The 21,828-nt window shown below is 31.6% G+C and overlaps 1 non-coding gene across 1 annotated transcript; it reads right to left on the reverse strand.

Annotated features, from left to right (window-relative positions):
- Positions 1-12,758: 12,758 nt before the first annotated feature.
- On the reverse strand, positions 12,759-12,830 carry TRNAR-UCU (transfer RNA arginine (anticodon UCU)). Its single transcript has one exon. It is a non-coding gene; the product is annotated as a tRNA-Arg (tRNA).
- Between the last annotated feature and the right edge of the window lie 8,998 nt (positions 12,831-21,828).

Raw genomic sequence — 21,828 nt, forward strand, 5'->3', positions numbered from 1 at the left:
GATTAGAATTTTTTTATCGAATTTGATAGAATTTGAAAATGAAAAACCTTTGTTTTTTTTATTTTGTATAAATACTTGAGCCGGATGAGAGGAAACCTTCATGTCCGATTTTGAAAGGGGGAGATCTTATTGGATTGGATCCTATCTAAATTTTTCGTTTGCTAGACCCGTAGTTAAAAAACCCACTTTCTTACGATTACGAGGTTCATTCGAATATGAAATCCAATCTTGGAAACACAGCATACCACTTTTTTTTACTACCCGAGGTTTTGATATATTTCGAAATCGAGAAATTTCAAGCGGAGCTGTTGCTATCCGAGAACAATTAGCCGATCTGGATTTGAGAATTATTATGGATTATTCGTTGATAGAATGGAAAGAATTAGGAAAGAGGGATCCCCGGACAATGAAAACGAATGGGAAGATCGAAAAGTTGGAAGAAGAAAGAATTTTTTGGTTCGGCGTATAGAATTAGCTAAGCATTTTATACGAACAAATATAGAACCAGAATGGATGGTTTTATGTCTCTTACCAGTTCTTCCTCCCGAATTGAGACCGATTATTCAAATAGATGGGGGCAAATTAATGAGCTCAGATATTAATGAACTATATAGAAGAGTTATCTATCGGAATAATACTCTTATCGATCTATTAACAACAAGTAGATCTACTCCAGGAGAATTAGTAATATGTCAGGAGAAATTGGTACAAGCAGCCGTGGATACACTTCTTGATAATGGAATCCGCGGACAACCGATGAGGGACGGTCATAATAAGGTTTACAAATCTTTTTCTGATATAATCGAGGGTAAAGAGGGAAGATTTCGCGAGACCCTACTTGGGAAACGGGTTGATTATTCAGGTCGTTCTGTCATTATTGTAGGTCCATCACTTTCATTACATAGATGTGGATTGCCCGGCGAAATAGCAATAGAACTTTTCCAGACATTTCTAATTCGTGATCTAATTCGAAAACATTTTGCTTCCAACATAGGAATTGCTAAGAGTAAAATTCGGCAAAAAGAACCGATTGTATGGGAAATACTTCAAGAAGTTATGCAGGGACATCCCGTATTGCTAAATAGAGCACCTACTCTGCATAGATTAGGTATACAGGCATTCCAACCCATTTTAGTAGAGGGGCGTGCTATTTGTTTGCATCCATTAGTTTGTAAGGGATTCAATGCAGACTTTGATGGCGATCAAATGGCTGTTCATGTGCCTTTATCCTTAGAAGCTCAAGCAGAAGCACGTTTACTTATGTTTTCTCATACAAACCTCTTGTCTCCAGCTATCGCGGATCCAATTTCTGTACCAACTCAAGATATGCTTATTGGACTTTACATATTAACGAATGGGAATCGTCGGGGTATTTCTTCAAATAGGTATAATCCACGTAATTGCAGAAATTTGAAAAATGAAAGAATTCCCCAAAAAAACTATAAGTATACGAAAAAAAAAGAACCTTTTTTTTGGAATTCCTATGATGCAATTGGAGCTTATCAACAGAAAAGAATAACCTTCGATAGTCCTTTGTGGCTCCGGTGGCGACTAGATCTACGCATTATTTCGTCAAGAGACGTTCCTATCGAAGTTCACTATGAATCTTTAGGCACCTATCATGAAATTTATGGGCATTATCTAGTAGTAAGAAGTACAAAAAAACAAATTCGTTCTATTTACATTCGAACCAACGTAGGTCATATTTCTTTTTATCGAGAAATCGAAGAAGCTGTACAAGGTTTTTGCCGAGCCTATTCATATGGTATCTAATCATATAGATGGTTGTATCTAAGATAAACAAATTTATGATACTGGTGTAAATTCAAATCTTCATGATTTAACATTTAACAAGGATCTTAGTTTTTTAATTTCTCAATTTCTACACAAATTAAGATAAAGAAAAGGCAGTTTTTCAATCATTGACTCAAATCCATTGTTGAACTGAATGAATCCCACTGAGTGGAATAGGGAGGTACTTATGGCAGAACGGACCAATCTAATGTTTCACAATAAAGTGATAGGTGGAACTGCCATTAAACGACTTATTAGCAGATTAATAGATCACTTCGGAATGGCATATACATCACATATCCTGGATCAAGTCAAGACTCTGGGATTCCGCCAAGCTACGGCTACATCCATTTCATTAGGAATTGATGACCTTTTAACAATACCTTCGAAAGGATGGCTAGTCCGAGATGCTGAACACCAAAATTTGATTTTGGAAAAACAGCATCATTATGGAAATGTACATGCAGTAGAAAAATTACGCCAATCCATTGAGATATGGTATGCTACAAGTGAATATTTTCGACAAGAAATGAATCCCGATCCTTTTAATCCAGTCCATATAATGTCCTTTTCGGGAGCTAGAGGAAATGCATCTCAAGTACACCAATTAGTAGGTATGAGAGGATTAATGTCGGATCCACAAGGACAAATGATTGATTTACCTATTCAAAGCAATTTACGCGAAGGGCTATCTTTAACAGAATATATAATTTCTTGCTACGGAGCTCGTAAAGGGGTTGTAGATACTGCTGTACGAACATCAGATGCTGGATATCTTACACGTAGACTTGTTGAAGTGGTTCAACATATTGTTATACGTCGAACAGATTGTGGTACCATTCGAGGAATTTCAGTAAATACCCAGAATGAAACGATGCCGGAAAGTAGTTGGACACAAACATTAATTGGTCGTGTATTAGCAGACGATATATACAGAGGTTCACGATGCATTGCCATTAGAAATCAAGATATTGGAATTGGACTTTTCAATCGATTGAAAACCTTTCAAACACAACCAATATCTATACGAACTCCTTTTACCTGTAGGAATACATCTTGGATCTGTCGATTGTGTTATGGTCAAAGTCCTACTCAAGGTCACTTGGTGGAATTAGGAGAAGCTGTAGGTATTATTGCGGGCCAATCCATTGGAGAACCGGGCACTCAATTAACATTAAGAACTTTTCATACTGGCGGAGTATTCACAGGGGGGACTGCCGAACAGGTGCGAGCACCTTATAATGGAAAAATTAAATTCAATGAGGATTTGGTTCATCCTACACGTACACGTCACGGGCATCCTGCTTTTCTATGTTATATAGACTTGTATGTTAGTATTGAAAATGGTGACATTATACATAATGTGACTATTCCACCAAAAAGTTTTCTATTAGTTCAAAATAATCAATATGTAAAATCAGAACAAGTGATTGCCGAGATTCTCGCAGGAACATATACTTTTAATTTAAAAGAAAAAGTTCGAAAACATGTTTATTCTGACTTAGAAGGAGAAATGCATTGGAGTACGGATGTGTATCATGCATCAGAATTTAAATATAGTAATGTCCATATCTTACCAAAAACAAGTCATTTATGGATTTTATCAGGAAAATCAGACAGATCCGCTTCAGTCTCTTTTTCAACCCGAAAAGATCAAGATCAATTGAACATTCATTATCTTTCTACAGGAGAAAGAGATATTTGTAACCATTTAGCAAGTAATAATAAAGTAAGGACATAATTTGTTTCGTTTCACTCCTTCTGAAAAAAAAGAAAGAAGGATTTCAGATTATTCAAAAAATAATCAAATCCTATGTAAAGATCATTGTCATTTTACACATCCTGCTATTTTTCACGATACTACGGATTTATTAGCAAAGAGGCGGAGAAATCGATTCATTATTCCATTTCAATTCCAATCGATTCAAGAACGAGACAAAGCACTAATGTTAGATTCCAGTATCTCGATTGAAATACCAATCCATGGTATTTTTCGTAGAAATAGTATTTTTGCTTATTTCGATGATCCTCAATACCGAACACAGAGCTCGGGTATTACTAAATATAGGACTATTGATATAAATTACATTTTTAAAAAAGAGGATTTTTTAATCGAGTATCCAGGAATTCAAGAATTTAAGACAAAATACCAAATTAAAGTAGATCAATTTTTTTTCATTCCCGAAGAAGTGTATATTTTACCAGAATTTTCTTCCATAATGGTACGGAACAATAGTATTATTGAAGTAGATACACCAATCACTGTAAATATAAGAAGTCAAGTAAGCGGGTTGGTTCGATTGGAGAAGAAAAAAAAAAAGATTCAATTAAAAATATTTTCCGGGAATATCTATTTTCCCGGAGAAATGGATAAGATATCCCGGCACAGTGCCATGTTGATACCACCGAGAACGGTAAAAAAAAATTCAAAAGGATCAAAAAAAAAAATGAAAAATTGGATCTATGCTCAATGGATCACAATTATGAAAAAAAAGTATTTTGTTTTGGTTCGACCGGTCATTTTATATGAAATAGAAGATAGGATCAATTTAATCCAATTTTTTTCCCAAGATATGTTACAAGAAAGAGATAATTTGGAACTTCAAATTATTCATTATATTCTTTCTGGAAATGGAAAATCAATTCGGGGAATTTCTAATTCTAATACAAGTATTCAATTAGTTCGGACTTGTTTAGTCTTAAATTGGGATCAAGACAAAAAATTGTCTTCTATCGAAAAAGGGCATGCTTCTTTTGTTGAACTAAGTATAAAAGGTTTGGTTAGATATTTCTTAAAAATGGACTTAGGAAAATCCCATATTTCATATATAAGAAAAAGGAAAGATCCGCTCGGTTCAAGATTTATCTTGGATAATGAGTCGGACTGGACCAACATCAATCCATTTTTTTTTATAGATCCGAGGGAAAAAGTTCAACAATCACTTAGTCAAAATCATGGAACTATTCATATGTTGTTGAATAGAAATGAGAAATGCCGATCTTTAATAATTTTGTCATCATCGAATTGTTTTCAAATACGATCATTCCACGATGGAAAATATTACAATGGGATAAAAGAAGAAATAAATCCAATTCAAAGAGATCCTCTGATTCCAATTCAAAATTCGTTAGGTCCTTTAGGAATAGCCCTTCAAGTTGCCCATTTTTATTTTTACCTTTTAATTACTAATAATCAGATCTCGATAAATAAAAACGGGCAACTTGACAAATTAAAAGAAACTTTTCAAGTATTAAAATATTATTTAATAGACGAAAACGAGATCATTTATAAATCTGATCTATCTAGTAACATCCTTTTAAATCCATTCTATTTGAATTGGCATTTTTTCCATCATAATTATTGTGAAAAAAAAACGTTTCCCATAATAAGTCTTGGTCAATTTATTTGCGAAAATGTATGTATAGTTCAAACGAAAAATGAACCACACCTTAAATCGGGTCAAATTCTAACTGTTCAAATGGATTCTGTAGGAATAAGATCGGCTAACCCTTATTTGGCGACTCCTGGAACAACTGTTCATGGTCATTATGGAGAAATACTTTCTGAAGGAGATATATTAGTTACATTTATATATCAAAAATCGAGATCAGGTGATATAACACAAGGTCTTCCAAAAGTAGAACAGGTATTGGAAGTTCGTTCGATTGATTCAATATCCATAAACCTAGAAAAGAGAGTGGATACTTGGAATGGGCGTATAACAAGAATTCTTGGCATTCCTTGGGGATTCTTCATTAGTGCTGAGCTAACTATAGCGCAAAGTCGTATTTCTTTGGTTAATCAAATTCAAAAAGTTTATCGATCCCAGGGAGTTCACATTCATAATAGACATATAGAAATTATTGTGCGTCAAATAACATCAAAAGTATTGGTTTCAGAAGATGGAATGTCTAATGTTTTTTTGCCTGGCGAACTAATTGGATTGTTGCGGGCCGAACGAGCTGGGCGTTCCTTAGAAGAGTCGATCTGCTATCGAGTTCTATTATTGGGGATAACAAAAACATCTTTGAATACTCAAAGTTTCATATCTGAAGCAAGTTTTCAAGAAACTGCTAGAGTTTTATCAAAAGCCGCTCTCCGGGGGTCGCATAGATTGGTTGAAAGGTCTGAAAGAGAACGTTGTTTTAGGGGGAATGATGCCAGTTGGTACTGGATTCAAAAGAATAATATACCGTTCAAAGCAAAGGCAATATAACAAGATTACCCCGGAAACAAAAAAAAAGAATTTATGTGATACATCAAAATAATCTAGGATTTAAGAATTCCTAAAATAATGATTCTTAAGGTCGTATTCATCTCCGGTCACTTTATTTTGTATATATTTTGTATAATAAAAGAAACATAATAAATAAACGAATCATATTCAATGAAATAGAAAAAATGGCCCGATCTTTTTTTTATCAACGGCAAATTTTCAGTAGAAGAGAAGGTTCCTTCGGAACACTTATTTTTTTCTATTTCAGTATACTGGGTCTCTTTCTTTCATTTCAAAAATTGATCTAATTTCTATTTGGAAATGAAAGAAAAGTGTGGGGATAATTATAAATGACAAAAAGATATTGGAACATAATTTTGGAAGAGATGATGGAAGCTGGTGTTCATTTTGGCCACGGTACTAGAAAATGGAATCCTAAAATGTCACCTTATATTTCTGCAAAGCGTAAGGGTATTCATATTACAAATCTTATTAGAACTGCTCGGTTTTTATCAGAATCTTGTGATTTAGTTTTTGATGCAGCAAGTGGGGGAAAACAATTCTTAATTGTTGGTACAAAAAAAAAAAGCAGCTGATTCAGTAGCGCGGGCTGCAATAAGAGCTCGGTGTCATTATGTTAATAAAAAATGGCTCGGCGGTATGTTAACGAATTGGTATACTACAAAAACACGACTTCAAAAGTTCAGGGACTTGAGAATGCAACAAAAGACGGGGAGATTTCATAGTTTTCCAAAAAAAGATGCCGCTATATTGAAGAGACAATTAGCTCAATTGGAAACATATCTTGGCGGCATTAAATATATGAAGGGCTTACCAGATATTGTAATAATCGTCGATCAACAAGAAGAATATACGGCTCTTCGAGAATGTATAACTTTGGAAATTCCAACAATTTGTTTAATTGATACAAATAGTGACCCGGACCTCGCTGATATTTCAATTCAGCTAATGATGATGCTATAGCCTCAATTCGATTAATTCTTAACAAATTAGTTTTTGCAATTTGTGAGGGTCGGTCTAGATATATACGAAATTCTTGATTAATAATAAGATAAAAAATTCTTGAATTTGCTTCGAGGGGTTCATAGATTTATGGAATCGCTTACTATACTAGTAAGAAATTGCACAAAAATGAAAATAGAAAACAAACAAAAATTTTATGTAATTAGTATCGGTATTCAAAATCAAAAATGAAAGTAGACAAATCAAAAGGGAAAGGAGATGTTTGAATAAAAATAATTCCCTTTTTTTCAACTTCTTTTTTTAGAGGACAGGACAATATGAATGTTTTATTATGCTCTATCAACACATTAAAAAGATTATACGATATATCTGCTGTGGAAGTAGGTCAACATTTCTATTGGCAAATAGGGGGTTTCCTAGTACATGCCCAAGTACTTATTACTTCTTGGGTTGTAATTGCTATCTTATTGGTTTCAGCCATTCTAGTTATTCGAAATCTGCAAACCATTCCCACTTTCGGTCAGAATTTATTTGAATATGTTCTTGAATTCATTCGAGACGTGAGCAAAACTCAGATTGGAGAAGAATATGGTCCGTGGGTTCCTTTTATTGGAACTTTGTTTCTATTTATTTTTGTTTCTAATTGGTCAGGGCTCTTTTACCTTGGAAAATCATCCAATTACCTCATGGGGAGTTAGCTGCACCCACAAATGATATAAATACTACCGTTGCATTAGCTTTACTTACATCAGTTGCATATTTCTATGCGGGTCTTTCAAAAAAAGGATTAGCTTATTTTAGTAAATACATCCAACCAACTCCAATCCTTTTACCGATTAACATATTAGAAGATTTCACAAAACCCTTATCCCTTAGTTTTCGACTTTTCGGAAATATATTAGCTGATGAATTAGTAGTTGTTGTTCTTGTTTCTTTAGTACCTTTAGTAGTTCCTATACCTGTCATGTTCCTTGGATTATTCACAAGCGGTATTCAAGCTCTCATTTTTGCTACTTTAGCTGCGGCTTATATAGGTGAATCCATTGAAGGCCATCATTGACTAGTTTTCTCAAAAATAGTCTTTTTTGTTTAGCTTGCCACACATATATTGTGGCTCAATAGAATCTACAAAATAAACATCTATCTATAGATATATAGATAGATATAGATAGATCTATTCGATTAGTATATATTAGTTTGGATATTCAAAAAAAATGAATAGCTAGAATTAGAATTCTGTATGATATTTACGTTTACAATGTGTGATAAAAAGATACTATATAGAATGTTAGTAGATTCTCGTTTGATTCACATTTAATTCAACAATTGATCAAAAGATAATTAAAAACATTTAGATCACCCAATTTCCTATATTTCTTTGAAACATTAATGAAATCGAATGAATTTATTTAGATTGATTGTATCCATATGGGATAAGAGAATAAGAAAAGAGGGAAGGGGAGCTTAAAAAAAAACATGATAAAAAAAAATAGAAGTGAGGGGATCAGTCAAGGTTTTTTAGGTTTCAAAGAATGAATTTCAATTTCGATTGAATCTAAAACACAAAGAAAATTAGTTTACAGCATAGAAGAAACCTATGTATATGTGATATGATATTATAGATGAACTAGTTTTATATGAACTAACCATATATCTGAAATAACTAATCTTTTCTATATAAAAAAGGCCTCGCTATTACTGTCAATTTCTATAGGGATAGAAAAGCAAAGTCCTTGCGTTTCAGCTCTAATTGTGAATTGAAAATTAAAAAACTAAAGAAATTGTATAAAAAAACGAAGAATTCAAAGAATGATTCCAAAATTAAGGTAAGAGAAGAACAAAGATTATACAGATTCACCCCCAAAACTATGTAGTTCGAGACGAAAAAAGAAATCTCGAAGTAATTCGTTTAATAACTATTATTTTCAATTTTTAATTCTTATTTTTATTAATTACTTTAACTGAAAAAGTCTTGGTAATTGAAAAATGAAGTCAGAATTTATTAGTCGATTATATCATTAACTATTTCTTTCTTTTATATGTAGGTTACGAGGAAATTCTCATGAATCCAATTATTTCTGCCGCTTCTGTTATTGCTGCTGGATTGGCCGTAGGGCTTGCTTCTATTGGACCTGGGGTTGGTCAAGGCACTGCCGCAGGGCAAGCTGTAGAGGGGATTGCACGACAACCAGAGGCAGAGGGAAAAATACGGGGTACTTTATTACTTAGTCTGGCTTTTATGGAAGCTTTAACAATTTACGGGCTGGTTGTAGCATTAGCACTTTTATTTGCTAATCCTTTTGTTTAATCCTAAAAAGATAAAAATACATATGTGGACTTCCTTTTTCGAATTATATTAATAATTCACTCCTACAATTCTTTATCTGTTCGGATAAGAACACAGGAGAAGGACTAATTGAAAGGTATTCACATACTTATTCACCCTCTTTCTTCTTTTTGTTTAGTCCAATGAACCCCTCTTTTATTTTATTTCTTTTAAGATAATTTTTTGAAAGTGTTCAAACTAGATAGATTTTGCAATTGATAAAAGAACTGGTATCTAATTCTAAGAAGTATCATTCTTTTAGGGAATCTTCCAATTGATTGACCAATCCAAATTATATCAAATTCTATAATTATATATTCCAATTAGATTATTATATTATCTATCTAATAGGAATATTAGAAAGATAATTAGTCTATTCATAAGAGGAGATGAGATCATATGAAAAATATAACCGATTCTTTCCTTTGTTTGGGCTCCTGGCCATCCGCCGGAAGTTTCGTGTTTAATACCGATATTTTAGCAACAAATCCAATAAATCTTAGTGTAGTGTTAGGTCTACTGGTTTTTTTTGGAAAGGGAGTGTGTGCGAGTTGTTTATTTCAAAGAATAAATTGGATTTAACCAAACTGCACTTTTTAGTTTAGTTAGAATTAAGAAAATGTGCAGAATCCCGCGAATTACTTCTGAATTCATTTTCTTTTTTGAATAAATTAAGAAAAATCTTAAAGAACCATAGCATTTCGCGCTTTATTGGTAATCCACTTTGATTCTCTATTTACCAAAAATTTTGGACTATTACCATGGTTAAAAAGAGTTTGAAGTCTATACGCAGTGTAGTACTCTTTCTACCGCTATATTAATACAGAAAGGAAACGGTTTCAAAAAAATTATTCGATTTTTTTTCGATATAAAACACTCATGTCGATAAAAAAAATGGCTTGAATCCTATTTATGGCGAGAAATAAAAAACGGGTGAATTTAAACCTCCCCTTTGTACGATGCGTAATCGATGGATGACCTATGTATAAATTCAAAAGAAGTCTTTGGATTTGAATAAAAAAACAACTTTGTTGACATATATTTGTTTGGTCAAAAGAGTCCTCCGAATATTCTAGTCTTATATTGGTAATTGTTTTCACTTTGAATAGAGAAGAGAGGATAGGCTCATTACATAAAAAATTGGTAAATTTCCGATAAGTAATTGAGTGTGAGAGCCAAATGAATCGAAAGATTCATGTTTGGTTCGGGAAGAGATCATAGACATTTTGAAATGGATGGAAAGAGAGTCTACTTTCATTACGTGATTTATTAGATAATCGAAAACAGAAAATCTGGAGAACTATTCGAAACTCAGAAGAATTACAGGAAAACGCCATTGAACAGCTCGAAAAAGCCCAGGCCCGCTTAAGGAAAGTTGAAACAGAAGCAGATCTGTTTCGGGTGAATGGCTATTCTGAGATCAAACGAGAAAAATTGAATTTAATTAATTCAATTTATACGACTTTGGAACAATTAGAAAATTACAAAAACGAAGCTATTGATTTTGAACAACAAAGAGTTATTAATCAAGTTCGACAGCGGGTTTTACAACAAGCCTTACAGGGAGCTCTAGGAACTCTAAATAGTTGCTTGAACAACGAGTTACATTTACGTACTGTTAGTGCTAATATTGGCATGTTTGGGATGATGAAATAAAAAAATAACTGATTAGGCTTTCTATTATACAATAGAGTATAGGCATCATTTTTTTCTTATAAAAAATAAATTTAAGATATTTTCATGGTAACCATTCGTGCAGATGAAATTAGTAAAATTATCCGTGAACGCATTGAGCAATATAATACAGAAGTAAAAATTGTAAATACTGGTACCGTACTTCAAGTAGGCGATGGTATTGCTCGTATTTATGGTCTTGATGAAGTAATGGCGGGTGAATTGGTGGAATTTGAAGAAGGTACTATAGGCATTGCTTTGAATTTGGAATCAAAAAATGTTGGTGTTGTATTAATGGGTGATGGTTTGCTGATACAAGAGGGAAGTTCAGTAAAAGCAACAGGAAGAATTGCTCAGATACCTGTAAGTGAAGCTTATTTGAGTCGTGTTATAAATGCCCTGGCTAAACCAATTGACGGTCGAGGAGAAATTTCAGCTTCGGAATCTCGATTAATAGAATCTCCCGCTCCCGGTATTATTTCAAGACGTTCGGTATATGAGCCTCTCCAAACAGGACTTATTGCTATTGATTCGATGATCCCCATAGGACGGGGCCAGCGAGAATTAATTATTGGAGATAGACAAACAGGTAAAACAGCAGTAGCCACAGATACAATTCTCAATCAACAGGGACAAAATGTAATATGTGTTTATGTAGCTGTTGGTCAAAAAGCATCTTCTGTGGCTCAAGTGGTGACTACCTTACAAGAAAGAGGAGCAATGGAATACACTATTGTAGTAGCTGAAACAGCGGATTCTCCAGCTACATTACAATACCTCGCGCCTTATACAGGAGCAGCTCTGGCTGAATATTTTATGTACCGTGAACGTCACACTTTAATCATTTATGACGATCTCTCCAAACAAGCACAGGCTTATCGGCAAATGTCTCTTCTATTACGAAGACCACCAGGTCGCGAAGCTTATCCAGGGGATGTTTTTTATTTACATTCGCGTCTTTTGGAAAGAGCCGCTAAATTAAGTTCTCAGTTAGGCGAAGGAAGTATGACTGCTTTACCAATAGTTGAAACTCAATCGGGAGATGTTTCAGCTTATATTCCTACGAATGTAATTTCCATTACAGATGGCCAAATATTCTTATCGGCCGATCTATTCAATGCTGGAATAAGACCCGCTATTAATGTTGGTATTTCAGTTTCCAGAGTTGGATCGGCGGCTCAAATCAAAGCCATGAAACAAGTAGCTGGTAAATTAAAATTGGAATTAGCACAATTCGCAGAATTAGAAGCTTTTGCACAATTCGCTTCTGATCTAGATAAAGCTACTCAAAATCAATTAGCAAGAGGTCAACGATTGCGCGAGTTGCTTAAACAATCCCAATCAGCTCCTCTTACTGTGGAAGAACAGATAGTAACTATTTATACCGGAACGAATGGTTATCTTGATTCATTAGAAATTGGACAGGTAAGGAAATTTCTTGTTGAGTTACGTGCTTACTTAAAGACGAATAAACCTCAATTCAAAGAAATCATATCTTCTACCAAGACATTCACTGGGGAAGCAGAAGCCCTTTTAAAGGACGCTATTAAAGAACAGATGGAACTCTTTTTATTCCAGGAACAAGTAGAAAAAAATTGATGAATCATTAAATAATTTTGTAATTCAATTTTCCAATTTTTATAATTAGTATCTTTTAATATGTTTTTATTTCATTTGAATATTATATATAATGAATTCGAATCAAAATGTAATAAATCAAAAAAAATAGAAGGACAAGGTTGAAATTAGATATGCAAACAACTTGCGTCCAATAGGATTTGAACCTATACCTAAGGTTTAGAAGACCTCTGTCCTATCCATTAGACAATGGACGCTTCTATTTTATATTTGATTCTTTAACCTTTTTAACTAAACCTTATTAAAAAGATTAAAGAATCAAACAAATATAAAGAATTCTAGAAATTATAAAAATAAAATAAATCAAATATTTAGAATAAAAGAAAAAAAAAATAAAAAAGAAAAATCAATTGAATATAATTGAATATATATAACTAAAACTAAATTAAGAAATGAAAATGAAGAATTGACAAATTCTTTAAGAATTCTAGATTCATTCTCGAAGAAAAAAGATAGATTTAAATAGAATAAAATAGAAGCGGGTAGCGGGAATCGAACCCGCATCGTTAGCTTGGAAGGCTAAGGGTTATAGTCGACGTTGATTCATCATTTTGATTTAAACGTCTCTAATTCAAAACTGAACGTGAAACTTTTGTTTCATTCGGCTCCTTTACGGAATGAAGAGATGGACAATAAAAAAAAATTGACCCATAACATCTATGTCAGCCTTTTTGTATGAATAGGTTTCAAATATCTTGCTTTTTAGATGATCCCTCTAGAAGAGCAATATTCTAACAATCTATGTTTTTTTTCTAGTTACTTCGTTCTCTATTTCTATTTCAGAAAATCTTTAGGAAAAGAAGAAAATTTCCGTCGAGCTAAAAAAATGTCGATGTCTCTAGTAAACTAAAAGAATCGTTTAATAGCTATTTTGCTTCAATTTTTACTATGCAAAAAAATGGAAGATTTAGTTACGATTAGAAAGAAACTTTGTATATTTCTCTCCATAGATCCTTTAGTAATACTCAAAAAATTCGGATTATAGATCCAATTCCAAAAACTTATGTTTCATAATTTTAAAACTCAATTTGTCAAATTCGATTTGATTCTTCTTGTATACAAATTACAATAATGTATATTATACCGCAAATAATTCATCGAGGGGTATAAAGGAGTCCCTTTAAGTAAAAAATAAAGTTTTTGATCGGCATATGAATCAAATGGGGGAATCCCTTAACTTTTGGGGGGTCCTTGAAACGAATCGCACTTTTACCACTAAACTATACCCGCTACAATATCATTATTGTATCTTTTGTTGAACAAAGCAATCAGACAAAATAAAGAAATGGGAGGCATAATATTCTAATAAGTCGAGTATTGACATGTTTCATTAGAGAATCTTCTAATGAAATTTGAAAAACGGGATAATTTTCATTTTTTTATTTTGCTGAAGGTTATATATATATACAATTTACGTTACCAAGAAAAAAGAGAGGGAGTAAGAAAAGAGAACATTTTTATATTATCTTATTTTGGTTTTATCTCATAGGAATCTATCCGTATCTCTTATTTTTTTTTTAATTACAAATATTTTTACAAATATTTTTTTTTCGAATAAAATATATTCAAATAAAGAATTTTTCTTCAATATTCATGGGAATAAAAGAAAAAGAGCCCGACTAGGTACTGGCCGGGCTCATTGGCTGTATAAAAAGAAAAAAAGAAAACTAAAATATATAGAATAATAAAAAAAAGATAGATAAGATAAAAAAGAATAAAAAAAAAGCAAGTCTCTTTTTTTTTTAAGCTCCCTTTTTGTTCTTCTTGTTTATGTGATATAACATAAACAAAGTAATTCTTTTTTTTTTCAATTGGGGAGAGATGGCTGAGTGGACTATAGCGTCGGATTGCTAATCCGTTGTACAAATTCTTGTACCGAGGGTTCGAATCCCTCTCTTTCCGTTGATAATTTGGTATTTTTTTTTGAACTTGTTTTTTTTATTTACTAGTTAAAGATGTTAAAATAGAGAAAATCCTAAAAATATTTCAAAATTCCGCACAAGCAAGAAAACACAGAATCCACTTTTTTCTTATTCTATTCTTCACGTCCTGGATTACGTCCTGGATCGTTAGATAGGAATCCGAAGATGAAAAGAGAAACGAAAAAGATCACTACCGTATAAACAAAAAGTTTTAGAGTAAGCATTATGAAATCTCCAAGATAATAAAAAACGACAAAGAAAGAGAATAGATTCTCTTATATTACAACATATTTTGTTTCTTTTAATACTAAGATACTAAGTTTCTAAAAAATGAAGTTTTTTTAGGATATGAGGAGATATATATATATGAGTTTTCGAAAATGAATTGATAGTAAGAGTAGATTATTTTATTACAAATTATCAATAATTCTTTTGACCAAAAATCCTTTTTTTTCTGTAATCTAGGTATTCGATTGGTGAGGGGTTCCAATCGAATAATCGGATTAGGTTTTTTCAATTCAAAAAACGTAAATGATGAGAAGGTCCCTTTTTTTCCTATATATTGAAAAATTTCAATATTGGAATCCAGAAGTCACACTGTAAGACTTATCTGATCTTATAAATTGTTAAAATGTTCGAGTTTTAGTTTTCTGAAAAATTCTGAATTTTTTTACGACATTATTCAAATTAAAAATATCATCGAAAACTTACAGCAGCTTGCCAAACAAAAGCTAAAAGAAAAAATAGTACGGGTATTACTGGCATAATATCCACAATTGGATTCAAGAAAGCGTAGGCTTCGGGCAATTTCTCCAAAAAAAAACTACTGGAATAAAGGACGGAGTGAATACAAATACAGATCCAACTAAAGATATTAAGCATAACAAACATTTTGTTCTTTAAAAAAAATAAAAGTTATTTTTGTTTTTTTTTTTTTCATTCTAATTTTCAATTTTATTGCATTATATACATAATACAATAAAAAGGAAAATAAAGAGTTATGAATAAAAGTAAAAAAAATGAATCAAATAAGATAAGAATCTCGAGAATCCTTCTTTTATTTGAACTTTTCCAGTTTCAAAATATTTTTTATTCTGAAATCAAAAAAATTGAAGAAATCATACTTCCTTCTATATAATATCTTAATTGAATTGTATGTAATGATCAATCAATTTAGTTTTATCCTATCTATCTATATCCATTTATAGATATAGATAGATATGTAGATACGCATATAAAATACTAGTCGCAAAATTTTTTTTTTATAGAAATTTTTGAACTGGAATTGACGAACAACCAATATCAATAATAGTCTTTATTAATGTAAAATGGAAAATGGGGCGTGGCCAAGCGGTAAGGCAACGGGTTTTGGTCCCGCTATTCGGAGGTTCGAATCCTTCCGTCCCAGAGCATATCTATTTAGGATGTATATCATATTTGAATACAGATTGTATCGCATAATTAAAAGGGACCCTCCTTTTTTTGAAAAAAAAAAATTATCATTTTTCTACTTTACAAATTATAAAAATAGAATAGAGTAGAAAATATATTGCTAGAATATCAAGTTCATTTTCATTTATGTCTTTACTTTTAAAAAGGTTTTCATTATATATAAGAAAAACCGAAACGTAAAAAAAAGGATAGATTCTTATGTAGCGAATGAATCAATCACTATTCACGATTCGATAATTACATACTGGATCTAAGCTAAGGGAATGTTAGAGTAAAACTTCGTTTGAAACGATGTGGTAAAAAGCAACGTGCGGCTTGAAAGACATGATTAAATTAGGGGTGGATTTTGATATCCGCCATTTTTTCTAGTATTTTACAAACGAACATGATCTTGACTTGACATCATTTGTTCTGTTCCACTAGACCCCTTTTTTTGTTTTTGGGACAGGAAAGGGATTAATGATGTAAATAGTACATGATGGAACTCGAATTTATTCATTTCTCGGGAGCAAGTATCTAAAATTTAATAAATTCTAAAAAGTTAATAAGTCTGTTTATTTTATAAAAATAGAAAGGATCTTATTTCAGCCAGGTTCAAAAAAAATGGTTGAAATTTGTAAAATTGCTTTTTTATCAAAAAGTTATCCGCAGGAATTAACTTTTTTTATGATTCTTTCAGAGAAAAACAGGTATGTTGCTCCCATTTTTTTAAAAAATTGAAGATTCCCGGAGTAATGTCTAAACCCAAAGATTCAAAGAAAAGCTAAAAAATCAGGGAATTAAGGAAATACCATTTTCAAATTGTATCATCAATTCTATTATCAAAAATTTTAGAAAAAAGAAATGAATGATAAAGAAACGAAATACGGGCAAGAAAGAGGAGTAGAGACCACTCAATAAATGAAATAGCTGCTGCTTGGTTTTCTTTTTAGTTTTTTGAGAATTTTTCAAATTGAGTGTTATGGAGGTACAAATAGGAAGAGTTTTTTTTTTTCAGAAAGAAAATACGAAAGAAAAATACTTCAGTCATTGTTTAATTGATTTGATGATTTTTATTGCTCTATTTTACATCATAATTTTCGAAATACATAGAATTTTTGATATTCTCGAGCCGTACGGGATAAAAATTTCCTGTACGTTTGGAGGGGGGGTATCTATATCTATCCCAAAGAGCTGTTTATCGAATTGTTGCTAAGGGATGTTCGACCCCAAAGAGAGGGAAGATATCTTCAGAAAGTGGATCCTATAAAGAATTAAACCTATTTCAATATTCCTGTTATTCTTTCATTTCCTTGACAAGGGGCGCTTAACCTACAGGAACTGTTCAGCATATTTCAAAAAAGGCAGGTGTTTTTATAGAACTTAGCTCGAATCAACAAACGAAATTCAATTAATGAAATCAAAAAGGGGGTGTAGATTATTTGTATATAGATTTACAAAACTCCCCGCTCTCTTGTTATATTCATACTTCATTTTTTTATTTCTTGTTGTTTATATAGAATCATAGAATGCAATTTTATATAGTCAGACAATTCATGAAATTTTCATAAATCTTCAAAAAAAATGAAAAATTGTATAGAGGATAAAAGAGAGAATATAGGAAAAAAAAGAGTAACTAAATATAGTAATTGGACTTTTAAATAGATTCCCCCCTATGAGGTGATTTTTTTATTTCATATTTCTTCTTATTTTTATTGTTATTTCTTTTTAATATTGACTCGCTCTTTATTTTTTTTCAGTTATTAATTCTAGTTATTTGATTTATATACTTTTTTTTGATAGTAAATAAATGAGATAGAATATTCAAATGGAATATTTCTATTATTTGATTTTTCATCCAATGACTATACATTTTTTTTTATGGAAATACAGGAAAAAACTCTATGGAAAAATGGTGGTTCAATTCTAAGTTACTTAATAGGAAGTTCGAATACAGGTGTGAATTAAGTAAATCAATGGAGAGTCCTTGGTCCTATTGAGAATACCAGTCTAAGCGAAGAACCCAAAATTTTAACTGATATAGATAAAAAAATTCAGAGGTGGGATGATCGTGATAATTCTAGTTATAATTCTTTTGATTATTTAGTAGGTGTCGATAACATACAGGATTTCCTATCTGATAAAACTTTTTTAGTTAGGGATAATAAGAAGAACAGTTATTCCATATATTTAGATATTGAAAATAAAACTTTGGAGATTAACAACAATCATTCTTTTCTAAGGGTTTTTTCTAGCTATCTGAATACTGTTATTAAGAGTGATTACGATCATTCCATGTATGATACTCCTTTTAGTTGGAACAATTATATTAATAGTTGCATTGATAGTTATTTTCATTCTCAAATCTGTGTTGATAGTTGCATTTTTGGTAATATAGTCGAATATAATGACAGTTATTTTTATAGTTACTTTTTAGGTAAGGTCAGAAATTGTAGTGAAAGTGAGAATTCTAGTTTTAGTTTAATAACTAGTACGAATGATACAAATGATAGTGATTCCACTCTAGTAGAAAATTATATGAATCTCCATGAAAGTGAACAATTGACGCATTTGTGGATTGAATGCGAAAATTGTTATGAATTAAATTATAAAAAATTTTGGAAATCAAAAAGGAATATTTGTGAATACTGTGGATATCATTTGAAAATGGACAGTTCAGATAGAATCGAATTTTCGATTGATTCGGGTACTTGGAATCCTATGGATGAAGACATGGTTTCTCTGGATCTCATTGAATTTCATTCAGAAGAAGAACCTTATAAAGATCGTATTGATTCTTATCAAAGAAAAAACAGGATTAACTGAGGCTGTTCAAACAGGGACAGGTCAAGTAAATGGTATTCCTGTAGCAATTGGTATTATGGATTTTAAGTTTATGGGAGGTAGCATGGGATCCGTAGTAGGTGAGAAAATCACCCGTTTGGTAGAATATGCTACTAATCAACTTTTACCTCTTATTCTCGTATGTTCGTCCGGAGGAGCGCGTATGCAAGAAGGAAGTTTGAGCTTGATGCAAATGGCTAAAATTTCTTCTGCTTTATATTATTATCAAACAATTCAAAAATTATTCTATGTATCGATACTTACATCTCCTACTACGGGTGGGGTGACAGCTAGTTTTGGCATGTTGGGGGATATCATTATTGGCGAACCAAACGCTTATATTGCATTTGCTGGTAAAAGAGTAATTGAACAAACATTGAATAAGACAGTGCCCGAAGATTCACAAGTAGCTGAATCTTTATTCAATAAGGGTTTAATTGATTCAATCGTACCGCGTAATCTTTTAAAGGGAGTTGTAACTGAGTTATTGCAATTCCATAATTTCTTTTCTTTGACTAAAAAGGAAAGAAATTATGGAATTGAAATACAAAATCAAAACATACAGGATCAAAGTAATAAAATAAAAGAATAATAAAAAAATACTAAGAATCATAAAAGGGTATATTCTGATATATATCGGCTTAGCTATAATCACTAGAATTCCTATATACTAAGTATAAAGATATAGGAATTCTAGTGATTATAGACTGTCTTTTTTAATAAAAATAAGAATAAAAATCGACAAAAATAAAAATAGATATAGTACAAATAGTAAATCGAGGTACCCTTATTTATGATAAACTTTCCTTCCATTTTTGTTCCTTTAGTGGGTCTAGTATTTCCGGCAATTGCAATGGCTTCTTTATTTCTTTATGTTCAAAAAAACAAGATTTTTTAGATACGGCGGTAAGTAGGGAAAAATATTATAGATCTTTTTTTTAGAGCTGGAAGCAATTGGATGAATTCCCCTAAAGGTTTACATTTCAGTAGCGCCAGTTGATGAAAATTACTTTAGAAACAAGTAAAATTCTGGGGTTTTTTATTCCACAATTATTATTCTTAAAAAGAAAAAGAGGGGGGTAATGAATATTTTAAAAAAAAGATCAAAAGAAGTACTGATCTATTCTATAACAGAGTCTCGAAAAATAAGCAATATCTTTTCAGCCTTTATCATTTTTTTAGGTTCATTGGGGTTATTGTTGGTTGCAATTTCCAGTTATCTCGGTATGGGTCTTTTCCTTTTTTCTCAGGAAATTAGTAATTTTCCATTTATTCCACAAGGGGCCGCGATGGCTTTTTATGGAATTGGGGGTCTCTTTATTAGTTTTTATTTGTGGTGGATTATTTTGTGGGATATTGGCGGTGGTTTTGATATCTTCGATAAAAAAAATAAAGAAGAAGTATGTTTTCTTCGTTGGGGATTTCCTGGAAAAAATCGTCGTATTATTCTCAAAATACCTATGAACGAGATTAAATCTATCAGAATAATAACAGGAGTTCAAGAACGAAGTATTTTGACTCGTACTCTTACTTATGAGAGTCTCGTTTATATGGAAACAATAGAACAGGGGTTTATTCCCTTGACTCGTATTGAAGATAATTTGACTCCACTAGAAATTGCAAATAGAGCTGGCGAATTATCTTTTTTTTTAGGTGTACCGCTTCTTTATTGATGAAAATTGGACTTAACTAGAAATAAAATTGCACAAAAAGTTTCAGAATTGTCCTATTTATTTAGTGTACCGATTGAAATATTTTGAAAAAAAAACTGTTTTTTGCAAAATATTTCAATTTTATTTTTATAGATGGGACATTTTTTGATTTCGAAATTTGAATATTATAGTCATAACTCGAAGTGCTCCTTGGTGTATTTCTAAAAAGAATCCTTTTTTCTTCGAATCTTAGCAATTAATATCCTTTCGAAACAATATTTTTTTCTTCATTGGATTGGAATTGACTGTGAATTCTTTCGATTTCTTATTCGATTTATGTATTCTTTTTTCTCAATTAAAGAAGGCAAAGGCTAACTTCCGAAGTTTAAGTAAAAAAAAAAATGATAAAATACAATCTAAATTTATCTAGAAGCTCTATAACTTGTAATGAAGCTTATACTTGATAGAAAAGTTATTATCATATAGAGTTGACGAAAGAGATGAAGTTAAGGTTCATTAAAGACGAAAAATGAAAAAAAAAAAAAGCATTCCCCTTCTATATCTTACATCTATAGTCTTTTTGCCCTGGTGTATCTCTTTCACATTTAAGAAAAGTCTGGAATCTTGGTTTATTAATTGGTGGAATACTAGTCAATCCGAAATTTTCTTGAATGATATTAAAGAAAAGAGTATTCTAAACAAATTCATAGAATTAGAGGAACTGTTTTTCTTAGATGACATGTTAAAGGAATGTCCGAAAACATATATACAAAACCTTCGTACTGGAATTTATAAAGAAACAATCCAATTAATCAAAACACACAATGAAGATCGTATGAATACGATTTTGCACTTCTCCACAAATATAATTTGTTTCTTTATTCTAAGCGGTTATTCTATTCTTGGTAATCAAGAACTTGTTCTTATTAACTCTTTGGTTCGAGAATTTATATATAATTTAAGTGACACAATAAAAGCTTTTTCTATTCTTTTATTAACTGATTTATGTATAGGATTCCATTCAACCCATGGGTGGGAACTACTTTTTGGCTTCGTTTATAAAGATTTTGGATTTGCTCAAAATGATCAATTATATCCGGTCTTGTGTCCACTTTTCCAGTCATTTTAGATACAATTTTAAAATATTGGATTTTCCGTTATTTAAATCGCATATCTCCATCACTTGTAGTGATTTATCATTCAATGAATGATTGACAGAAAAACCGATTTACTTCAATGAATTTCAAGTTTTTATCTAAAAAAGATAATTTTTCATTTTCCCCTCTTTAAAAAAAAGTTAAATAAAAAAGGGGTCCCACCTTGGATAGGGAACTATGCGAGTGACC

The sequence above is a fragment of the Vigna unguiculata genome, unplaced genomic scaffold (assembly GCF_037176805.1).
Source record: "Vigna unguiculata cultivar grain cowpea cultivar isolate G323 ecotype 2 unplaced genomic scaffold, ASM3717680v1 ptg000436l, whole genome shotgun sequence".
In the NCBI taxonomy this organism is placed as follows: domain Eukaryota; kingdom Viridiplantae; phylum Streptophyta; class Magnoliopsida; order Fabales; family Fabaceae; genus Vigna; species Vigna unguiculata.